The 11,395-nt window shown below is 31.4% G+C and overlaps 1 long non-coding RNA gene across 1 annotated transcript; it reads right to left on the reverse strand.

The window, feature by feature from the left end:
- Positions 1-2,536: 2,536 nt before the first annotated feature.
- LOC143258183 (uncharacterized) lies at positions 2,537-10,940 on the reverse strand. The gene is made up of 3 exons (XR_013032178.1): positions 10,784-10,940; positions 8,773-9,011; positions 2,537-3,322 (listed from the first exon to the last, which is right to left on the reverse strand). It is a non-coding gene; the product is annotated as an uncharacterized LOC143258183 (long non-coding RNA).
- Between the last annotated feature and the right edge of the window lie 455 nt (positions 10,941-11,395).

Raw genomic sequence — 11,395 nt, forward strand, 5'->3', positions numbered from 1 at the left:
GGCAGTGAAACAAAGAAACAAAAATATTGCTGTACTCTATTGAAAAGGAAAAAAAATACTAAAGGTGATTTAGAAGAAACTATAAAACAACTGTACTGTTCTTATAGAATATAGATCAAGGTGGTATAAATAAACACTATATATGGTAATGTTAACTTTTCAGTTTGTACAATATTTTTTCGAAATGTCATAAACTGCTCCATAACTACTGTATATAATTTTAAATGTGAGTGTAATTTACCTCACCTTTAGTATAATTCATGTTCTTTTATGGTATGTTGGTTGTGGTTGTTTATAAAAATACCAAACTTTGCCACTGATTAGGATACCTTATATAGTTAATATAATATAAATTAGAATTTTAAAATTCTATTACATTTAGTATTTAAAAGACAACTCACGCAATAATTGACCAAATATTTCCGCAGTGGTATCCCAACAATAAATATATCGTAACAAGAATAATGACGTCAGGGTTAGCTATAACTCTTCTGGTTATGAATAATGTAAAGACACTCTTTGTGAATCCTTATAATTTCCAACCTGCTTCTAATGGGTAAGTTATACGTTTTTGTAAACTTACCTGATGTTTCGTCAATTTTAATATAGACTACTAGTTTCAGCTCTCACGTACTTTATTTCACCTTTCTTGCTTCATTTGTATTATGTATCATTCATAGATCACAATTGTTTAAGATGTATTGAAGAAAAATAATCTAGATTTGATTATTGAATGTAGCACACAAAATCCTCTGCATTATTGTGTGAAATAATAATAATTATTAATTAGAATGAACCTTTCACACTACTAAATTTCAAATATCCAGAAAGAGCCACAAAAAACGCTAAATTCATGGTTTTTAAAAAAAATAATTATTTGCTTTTTCCCATCTTAAAAACTTCAACTAATCGATTTTTCATACTTAAACTTTTTCTTTTATTTTATTGGTGAAAAATATGTTTGCAATAAGTATGGAGAAGAAAGGAATTACGATCATTTAGTTTCAATTCTTATAATTCTATAGTATTAAATTAAGTCATTAACCAGTTTTCGTTTTCACTAACGAATAAATCTTCAACGTTTTTTTTCAGGTTTTTTAACAATGGTGAAATTATAAGATGGCGTTCCTGTTTTGCTTCTGGTAATAAGAAATGTTACTGGTGTAAATCTACTGATTGGACTGTTTTTGTACCAAGATCAGAGGAATTTAATTTAGAATTAATTTATTAATGGAACTTCTAGACTACAAAGTAAATTTCCATCATATAATCTGAATAGATCCGACTATTTACTATTGTAAGTTTTGCTATAACAAGATGGGATTAATTTAGTGTGGATTGTAAAGTTTTTGTTGACATATAATGAATCTAAACCAAATTATACAAATAATTCACTTGCAATCACACGCACTGAACCTCTGGAGATATGGCTTCTTAATAATGGCATACTTTAAACAAATAGCTGCATTATAACAAAACGAACTTTAAACTAGGATATATGTCGGATAAATAATGGACATAAAACTGGATGATAGATAAATATATAAACATGATTAAATATTCTCTATACTAAAATATGTCAGTAGAAGTATGTTTCTTGTTTCTACTACATTATTCGATACCTTTCATTACTATTATCAGTAGTTTTTGAATAATCTTAATAATTTGGTAAAATAGCGGTTGGTTCCATAATTAACACACCTGTTTGTCTTCCAGATACATTTTCTATATTATGTTTCTAGTTCTCTTTCTTCTCCAATAGTTTAGTTGCTTTAATTAAAAATTGTAGTGATACAATACGTCTTGAGATACATTTTTACGTCAAGTGGTTTTCTCGTAATCACAAAACTGTAAATTTCATATTTGTTTGTACTTAAGCACTAATTCATAATTGTTATTCGTCTTTAATTAAGATTAATTTTACCAAATAACCCAACAAACCTGCTAAACGAGAAAATACGTAACAACAATACTGTATAAAGTAATTAGAATAAAGTCATAAAATAACTTCAGCAAAGATTGAGGTAATGAAAACGTACAGGAGATATTATTTAATATCCCACACAAACATAACTCAATATTTAAAAAGGTAGTTTTGGGAAATAATCTAGAGTTTAAAAATCGACACAATAGTATGTGTATAATGTTTTGAAAATTTATTTACTAACACAGTATTCTTATATCCACAAGGAAATTTCAGGATTATCCCGTCGAAACCTTTTAGGGTGATCGTAAACATTGTACATTTGTGAAACAGTGGTAAATACAAAATGTATGTCCACAATATGTATTTTTAAAAAATAACACTTGTTTTGCTCTTTCTTCTACATGTTTGGAGTTTCTTTTGGTAACAAGTGTAGATAAACTTTATTGTTCAACAGAATCATTTAGAAATGTGGCCCACAGTTGTAATCTACTAACATATTATATAGAAACATTAATGAAATTACAACATTTTGATCTAAAGAAGCTTAGCCAGAGTTTAATGAAACAAACTGTTATGTTTTGAAAGGAAATATTGTTGCTTAAAATGGGTGCAAGTCAGATAATAGAATAAAAATATCAAAAATGTTTCTACGACTATTTTCCTTCATATTGCAATATTTGTATTTAAACATTAAAAAAAACTACCACAGGATGAATCACGATCTATGGAACAAACCAATGTGTACAAATCGTCAAGACAATCGTGTTGTAAATAACTTAATGGACGAATTACGAAAGACGTAGACTGTAAACGAATAATAAATAACAAAAAACTATGTGCGTCATTTTAATAACATTAACTACAAAAAATGTAAGTGACGACAACCGTACAGTAATGTTAAGGTTCATGCGTCACCGAAGGAAGTTTTGCAGATAATTCTACCCTTTATCCATACATTGTATATGTTCATATTATCCATTTATGTAAGTGAATGGATTTTAAAAGGTAAGTGAACAAGAGAGTAATTTATTTTTAAGAACATATTTTTTTTTAAATCCTGAAGTACGACTTACATAAAAATATTAATAATGTTAATCTCATAATAAATCATCTTGAGATACAGCATGAAAACAGAACCTTATGAATTAAAATTTAATAGAAAGTAAGAAGAACTTGTACTTAAAACTTAAATTCCAGCACAAGGATTGTAATGAGACACTCGTCGGTGTGGTAAAATAAATTTATAATATTTTCATAAATGCTTTCTTACTGTTTTTCAGACATATAGATAGACGTTTATATCAAACGACACGTTTCTGTTCACCATTGATTCTGTACTTGAAGCTGTTTGCGTCCTCAGTCGAGTGATTTCAGACTTAAATCAGAACTAAATGTCTTAGAAGGAAAAAAAAATGTGTAGAATGAAGCTTGTGTTGTTACAGATTTATAAATACTGATGTATTTTTTTTACAATTTACAAAAGGATTGCGGATAAATTGCATGACAAATACAGTAAAAATAATAGCAATTTCTTAATTTAATTTCTAAAATTTAAAATGTTACAAAATTATAGTTTACAATTCCTCAAAATAAATCGTATATAAATTAGTGTGTTAAATAAAAAATTTTTATTAAAATATTTTCGACATATTTGTCTAGAGAATAGAAAATCTTTATATAAATAAATATTATAACTCATGGAATAATTGTTATTCACAGATAAGAATCACAAAATACAGAAAATGTTTGACCATTACCAGTTAAAGAATGTACGAAATATTTTAGCTTAGAATCTATAATATTCTGACAAAAATATTTTATTAGTACAGTGAGTTATACACCTTCTTAACCTTAACATTAAATTCCTTCATAGCAAAGCTTGTAAATGCTATGTGATGATAATACACAGTTATTGAATTATAATAAACAGCCAGTATCTAGTGAAAAATACATTATTTTTTCAACGTATCACCACATATCCTCATTAATGTTAAGCGTCTCACTGAACAAAAGCCGTCTAAATAAAACACACGCATCTACATCCAAGATTGCACTTAACTATGATTTCATGAAGGTGTCAGATAATGTTTAAATTACCGAGTTAAACATTATCATACAGCATTTTACTATACGGATTTGTTTTGAAAATAACACTGTCTTACTACACTTCGAGATAGTTCAAAGAAAACTATCAGATGAGGAACAGATGAAGAAACATTATGATATTTTATCAAATAAATATCGCAAAACAACTGGAGGCTTTCTTAAAGTTTTAGTTCAAAAACATCGAAAAAGTGACAAATTTTAAGAGAAAGTAACTCCTAATGTTCGACAGATCCCTAACGTATCAGTTCTTTGTCCCTGTTAAAACTTTGATACTAACAGTTGTTTTCGAGGTGTGTTAAGGAGAAGTACAGCTACAAGTAACTCAAAAGACAAAAAACATGTATATATCAGAATAATACATTATATTAGTATATATTTTATTACAATATGTATTATAGAACTAATGATATGAAACTACAAACTATGTTCAATATATCCTGATAACTATAAAAAAGAACGAGTATGACGCTCTAAGACTTGAACGAAGTTGAAAAAGGCATTATGGGAACATTTCGAGTTTTTCATTGGTTATTCTCGTGTCAGATACAGAAGTAAGTGTACAAATTAAAATGTTTGATTCAATGAAATTAGTGAAACATAAGAAAATAGAAAGCATAGCATGTTCTTATTATATAACCTTATTACATAATTTTGCTTGTCAATATAAGCAGTTTGAGTTCATAATTCATATGAAACTATTGACTTTAGATAGGGACGTAATAAACATTAAATTTGAACAAGTGCTGCATTCAACATGCCTTGTGACAAAGAAAAATGGAAATTTACTTGTTTGTTTTACTATTTTCTTTTAAAATTGAAACGTTAACTAGGGTACAGTATTAAATATAAATTATAGTCTACAATTTGATGCCAAATTTATAGCCATAGATTCATAAAATAGTACTTCAATAGACATTTTATTTAGGTCAAACATAATGACATGGCTTTTGACTGGCGAGTCGTGTCACGACTGTAATTAATTTTGAAAAAATATATTTATTACAAGAAAACAGTATAATACGTTTTATTCTTTGCTCCCTTAGGATTTTTACATAAAGAAGTGTGTGCTTCTGAATCTTAAAGCGTAATTACAGCATTTTATTATTTTGTAATTATTACTAACAAAACTGTAACAAATATGACTTTAAACTGTCGGCTTCTAAACATAAGAAAGTAAAAATATAAAGCACAATCAATTTGTGAAATTTTAATTCAGAAAGATGCATTTTGTCAATTCAATTATGCCTTTAAATGGTTCAATTGTTTCATGTCTCGAAGAAATTCTGGAGCAGCTTCAGTTTCTTGTTTAAATATAGACATGTTTAAGTTAAAGCAGCAGTAAGTAAACAAAAATTTACACAACACTAACTGAATATATTATAATATAGGAAAAAGGAAACTTAAAATACTCAAAAGCTTTTGTTTGTTTTGAATTTCGCGCAAAGCTACTCGAGGGCTATCTGCGCTAGCCGTCCATAATTTGGCAGTGTAAAACTAGATGGAAAGCAGCCAGTCATCACCACCCACCGCCAACTCTTAGGCTACTCTTTTATCAAAGAATAGTGGGATTGACCGTCACATTATAACGCCCCCACGGCTGAGAAGGCGAGCATGTTTGGCGCGACGGGGATGCGAACCCGCGATCCTCGGATTACGACTTGCACACCTTAACCCACCTGGCCATGCCGGGCCTGCTTAGAAGGTAAAAACGTTCGTATGAATCTGTTTGATCACCAGTGTCGCATAATTAATATTCGTTTTAAGTACATGTTTACTCTATCAACACATTGTGTGATCAGATTAAACTGCTATAGGGGTTCTTGCGCATGCTGGGGTTCAATTATAACAAAGAAATTTGGCAGCACGAGACTCCGATGGATTATGCTTTTCTTTTCATACAACCATTAGTTAAACAGAATCACATAAAAAAAAAAAACATCTGGATTTCTCAATCTAATGCACATAGATAAAACAAATTGCCTCTCGTAATTTTTAATTCTAGCTACAACATTTTTTTTTACTGTAATAAACTGAAACACATTCAAAAAGTACCCTAAACACAACCATATTTTCTAAACGAAAACAGTATATCTCCATTTAGCATCTACTTATTTTTCACCACCTCAATATTTTTTCACACATTAGGAACGGTCGTCCCTGATTTTAAAGAACACACTTCTCGTACTACGGTTTTCATTGATCATATTTTTGTCTTTATAGGAGAAGACTTCAATACATGTATTTTGTTTTAGACAAAAATGTGTTATGTTCAGTGTTGAAATGCTGCTTTCTAATTCAGTTGAATCATTCATCGTCATTTAATGACAAATAGGGAAAGCCATCTTAAACATGTTACATTATGTTTCATGTCTATTGCGACTTTTTCAGGAAAGGTTTGTTTGTTTGAAATTCAGCAGAAAGCTACACAATGGGCTATCTGTGCTCTGCTCATCACGGGTAACAAAATCTGGATTATAGCGGCGAGAGTCCGCTGATATATCGCTGTGTCACCAGCGGGCTTCCTCAAAGGACTTTTATAATTTTGTGCGTTACCATTTTCGTCATTTCGTATTTGTTTGATATGTTTCAGCTTTCTGTTGTCTTGAAAAATTGTGACGTCAATTTTTTGTTCATCGTATACACAAACTTAGTAGAATGTTATTCGTCGACGATTTTTTTCTCAGTTTGTTTTATTTATGTCCTAACATGCAACACCTGAATGATATAACATTTAAAGATATTGACTTTTTTAAACAAGTGTATGTTACCACCACCGTCCCTTTCGTACGTTATTTAAAATGTTTTATGTCACCATCTTATCAAAAAGTCGTTATTTTTATAATTACAGTAATACCTAGCTGGAATGTATAACTGAAAAAGTGTACGACAGGTAACAGACTCGTTAATTCTTGTAACCATCTGGTTTGAAACACGAGTCTAACATTTGAGTTCCTGTACATCTAAACTTATAATATAATGAGCATGCGCTCAGTAAATTAGGTGTGTTATGCATTGTGTGACAGTAAAAACGTATTTATTGAAATAACTTTTTACATTTTAGCAGTTGTTTTTTGCTTGCTTTTTTTTATTACACACACAGAAAGAAATAATGAAGGTTAGTCTTTGTAAGTAGATATTATTCTTATCAGTGGTTGAAAATAATTCAGAAATATAACTATTCAACAATTCAAATATTTTCTTTGGAACTCGTTTTATTACACTTTTTAATTTAATAATTTCACAAAGTTAATGACTATTTATTGTTTAAAGTAATTTAGCATACATCTATTCAAGGTTTACTTTTGTTACGTACGACATTATTATTTGACGTTCATTACTTGTCAGTCAAATAATCTTTCTTTATATCATAACCGAGCTGTTGTTCTGACAGGTTTTTGTTATGTTCCATAAAGTTTCAATTCCTAAGTTACTTTTAGATTAACACATTATATCTTCCTATATCTTGTAGTTAATTCAAACAGAGCCTGTTATTTTAATAAGACTAATAAAGTCCCTGATCCCAGTGGTTCCCAAACTATGCGCATCGGGATATTTCAAATTTTCGAGATAATTACAACGATATCGACATCTGTCGGACACCGTGCAAACTATTACCTCGAGGTTGATCACAGGTTTGATGACGAGCTGCCTTCCCTCAAGTCTTACACTGCTAAATTAGGGACGGCTAGCACAGATAGCCCTCGAGTAGCTTTCTGCGAAATTCCAAAAACAAACAAACCTATTTGAAGAATAAAAATTTGTTAGACGAAGAGGACTTTTACTTTACCTAAACTTATATTTATGTTTCTTACCCCCATAATTCTCTCTAATTCCTCTTTTTCTCAAGAGAAAACAATTTTAAGAATTTTAATATATCCTCATATGACAACCCCTTAATCCCAGGTACCAATTTCGCATCCATGTTCTGAACTCTTTCCAATAATTCAATGCCATTCCGAAGGTAAGAAACCAAAGACAAACATAATAACCCAAATGGTTTAAACAACGATCCATGCAATGAAATTAATACCTCTTTAGACTTGTATTCAATGCTTTTGAAGATACAGCTTAAAATCTATTTGCTTTATCACTACCAAAAATTTCGTTACTTGGATAGATTAAGAGACTAATTAACCATTATGTCCTTTTCTTTCATGACACTGTTAAGGTTATCTCCATCGAAATTATTCTTATAATTCTCATTGCGACAACCAATATGTGAAATCTTGCATTTAGCATAATCCAAATCATTTCTATAATTTACATAATGATAACGTACATTGAATACCTAGCGTCTATCATAATTAAAATCCACCTGTTATTTTTTGCCAAACAATTTATCAAATAATCTAACTAATTTTATACAGCAGCAGCATCGTCTACACAGCCACCAACACCCAAGATCTTAGAGTTATCAACAAAATTAAGTAACTTATTGACCATTCCTTCATGTATATCATTAAAGTAAATCGAAAATAGTAATGGTCCTGAGATAGAGTCCTGAGGCACACCACTTGGAGTATTAATCCAGTTTGATATAGCTTCATATGTAACAGCTCTCTATTTTTTCATTAAAGCAACACTTCTTTCCAATTAGTTAACTTATCCCCACACCTATAGAGATAAAAGGCTTGTTAAAAACTTATGTGGCACTTTATCAAATGCTTTTAAATTTCCAAATACACCAAATTTACATCCTTACTCTCATCAGCATATGCATCAGCATTGTTTTCAAATACCTTGCAAACTATCTTTTCATCCATTCCTTGCGTTTTTCGGTGGAAGTTTCATCTCCTGGATTTTCACACATGTATTGCTTTAATCCATATAGCCTCTATTCTGAGATGTGGTTTGGAAATGGGGTTTCATCCCCTGCAGTTTTCGTCTTTTTCTTTCTTTCTTGGACTATGGGCAATGATAAATCCTTCCACTTTCTATTATTCTAGAATTTCTGACGAATCCTCATCCTCCACAGCTTCTGCATTTAGAATTGACTGAATTAGTTCTATTCAGAATGAATAACAAAACTGCTGTGGTATAACTATAATTATTTTAAAAATTATTTCTTTTAAACCACTTTTGGCATTTTTCAGATTTAATCTGAGAAACTGAAAGTCATACACATACTGGTTAATAAGTCAGTTGTACGAGTTCATCTCGACAATGTATTCTTTTTAGCGTCAAATTAATTGAGTTTCGTTAACTGAGTCATGTTACATCATATACAAACAAAACAAATATTTCAAAGTATCAAAATAGTATTTTCCACAGCCCCTCCTTGGTAGATATATGCACTTGTGTGTATTTTAAAAAATATAACTTCCCACAAAATTTTCACTTTTTTCTTCACTAATATTATGCAACACAAAAAAAATGCCATTTAATTTATTTTGTAACTAATGAACATATTTCTTGCAGAACACATTTACACCTTTACAAGTGGTGATATGGTCATTCCTGTTGTGCACTTTAGGACGAATTTTATTGGGCTCATTGGGTTTCAGGCTAATAAAGTCAAATGTATAGTTACAATAATAAATTTGTGATGAAAATATATTTCACAACAAACATAACATAATGCACATGTGGATAGTACTTACACGAACACTTTGGGGTGCTAGATTTGGCAGCCATAATAAAACAGGATAAATTGTAAAACATTACTTGTAGTTTTGTAAGTAATTTTTTTTCATTCTCACGCAGCTGTAGAATTGTTTTAGCTAAGGTTTTTCGCTTGTAAGAGTATACAAGTTTTATTATTTTAACTACACAACTCGGTTGCTCATGACTCGATGCAATATCCCCCGCATCCTACATTTCTCTCACCGGTATGGATGTGATGTGGGTTATGGGAGGGACCCAAAGTCTGAGAAAGTTCCCTGGGAGCCAAGAAGGAAGAGGGGTTGGGGGAATATTTTGCAGGATCGCAGGCCTTCTATTCGTAATGTACGGGCTGGCGCTGGCTCCTATCTCGCAGCATTCGATTTCAAAGTATAGAGTTTAAAATTTAAATACATTTTGTACCTAAAAGAGATTTTTAGATAGTTTGTAATATTAAATTAAAAGAAACGCACATTAAACACAATATATGTTTCACTTTTTCGCGGTTTTCAAATGATTTATAATGCCGCCCCCATTTGTAACTCCATTGTTTGCTGTGTCAGTGGATCCCGCCATAATACATACGTCGCATACAGTGTGTGTACGCTTTAGCATTTCTACCTCTGCTTATTTATTAAAAATAAGGATTTATTATTTACGTATTATCGTATGTCATCTTTCATTACCAAAGATCTATAAAATAATAACAGACGAGGTCCCTTTTAATGAGTATACAACTTTCATCTGTGTAGCGGTGGCCGTAACAAAACTTTTAGCAGCGGTATAGTTGGCGCTAAATTTAACAGAGCAGCAACAAGGCTCATTGCGGGCTTTTGATTCTACAACACGATATGCATTCAAGATACCAAATATGTGCATTTGTGATGTCAAGACTGGGGAATGTTTTCGATTTCATACTTGCTTCAAAGCATTACCTAAATATAAATATTCCTACTCTACTACTACTAGACTACAGTAGTTCAAACCTACACAATGTGACGGGCAAACATCCTTGTTTACACATAACGAGTTGTAAAAATATACGGATGGATTCACTTCAGCTTATCTAGAAAGTTAAACATTCGTATTCTTATATTGTTTTATTGAAACATAGTATGGGAAAATAAGACATAAACGATTAATATTTACCTGGATTTCTTCTTTCCGTCATCTGCGCGGTTGCATGGCAATTGTGCAATGTTAGTACAGGTTTTGGTCATTATAAATTTTATAAACGTCACATGTAATTCTCCAATGTGCGACAAAATATTGCTGTGTGATTTCTTCCCCACCCCCTTTGGGTTTATAGTGTCATCCCTACCTTCGGCTGCCGCTAAGGAGTGGACCGTGCCGTCTTCACTTCCCCCTGTGTATGTATTGTTGTAAGTGAGCCCCTAAATCCCCCTCGACCACCTTGAGGAATGATCAACCTCTCTCCACAAATAACATCTGCAGCCCTCCTTGCACAAGGAACTCCTGCCTTCAGATAAACTTGACCTGGTACACCCCTCTGGAAAAGAGATAGTCTCGCTCGCGCCTAATGTAGCTGCTTTCTATTTGTACTCGATTTTCGCTGCGCGCCACTGGACGAATCGGATGCATTTCCCGAACGTGTAGTGTCAGCGCGGTATTAACCACGTGGGGAAAGCTTATTTCTGTCATAACTTAGATCGTTGTGGATTGTAATAATAAATGTATTGATTATTGGATTTCATATTCGAATATTCCAAAACACGCACACAACAATATAAAAACACAATT

Source organism: Tachypleus tridentatus, chromosome 7, assembly GCF_004210375.1.
Source record: "Tachypleus tridentatus isolate NWPU-2018 chromosome 7, ASM421037v1, whole genome shotgun sequence".
In the NCBI taxonomy this organism is placed as follows: Eukaryota; Metazoa; Arthropoda; class Merostomata; order Xiphosura; family Limulidae; genus Tachypleus; species Tachypleus tridentatus.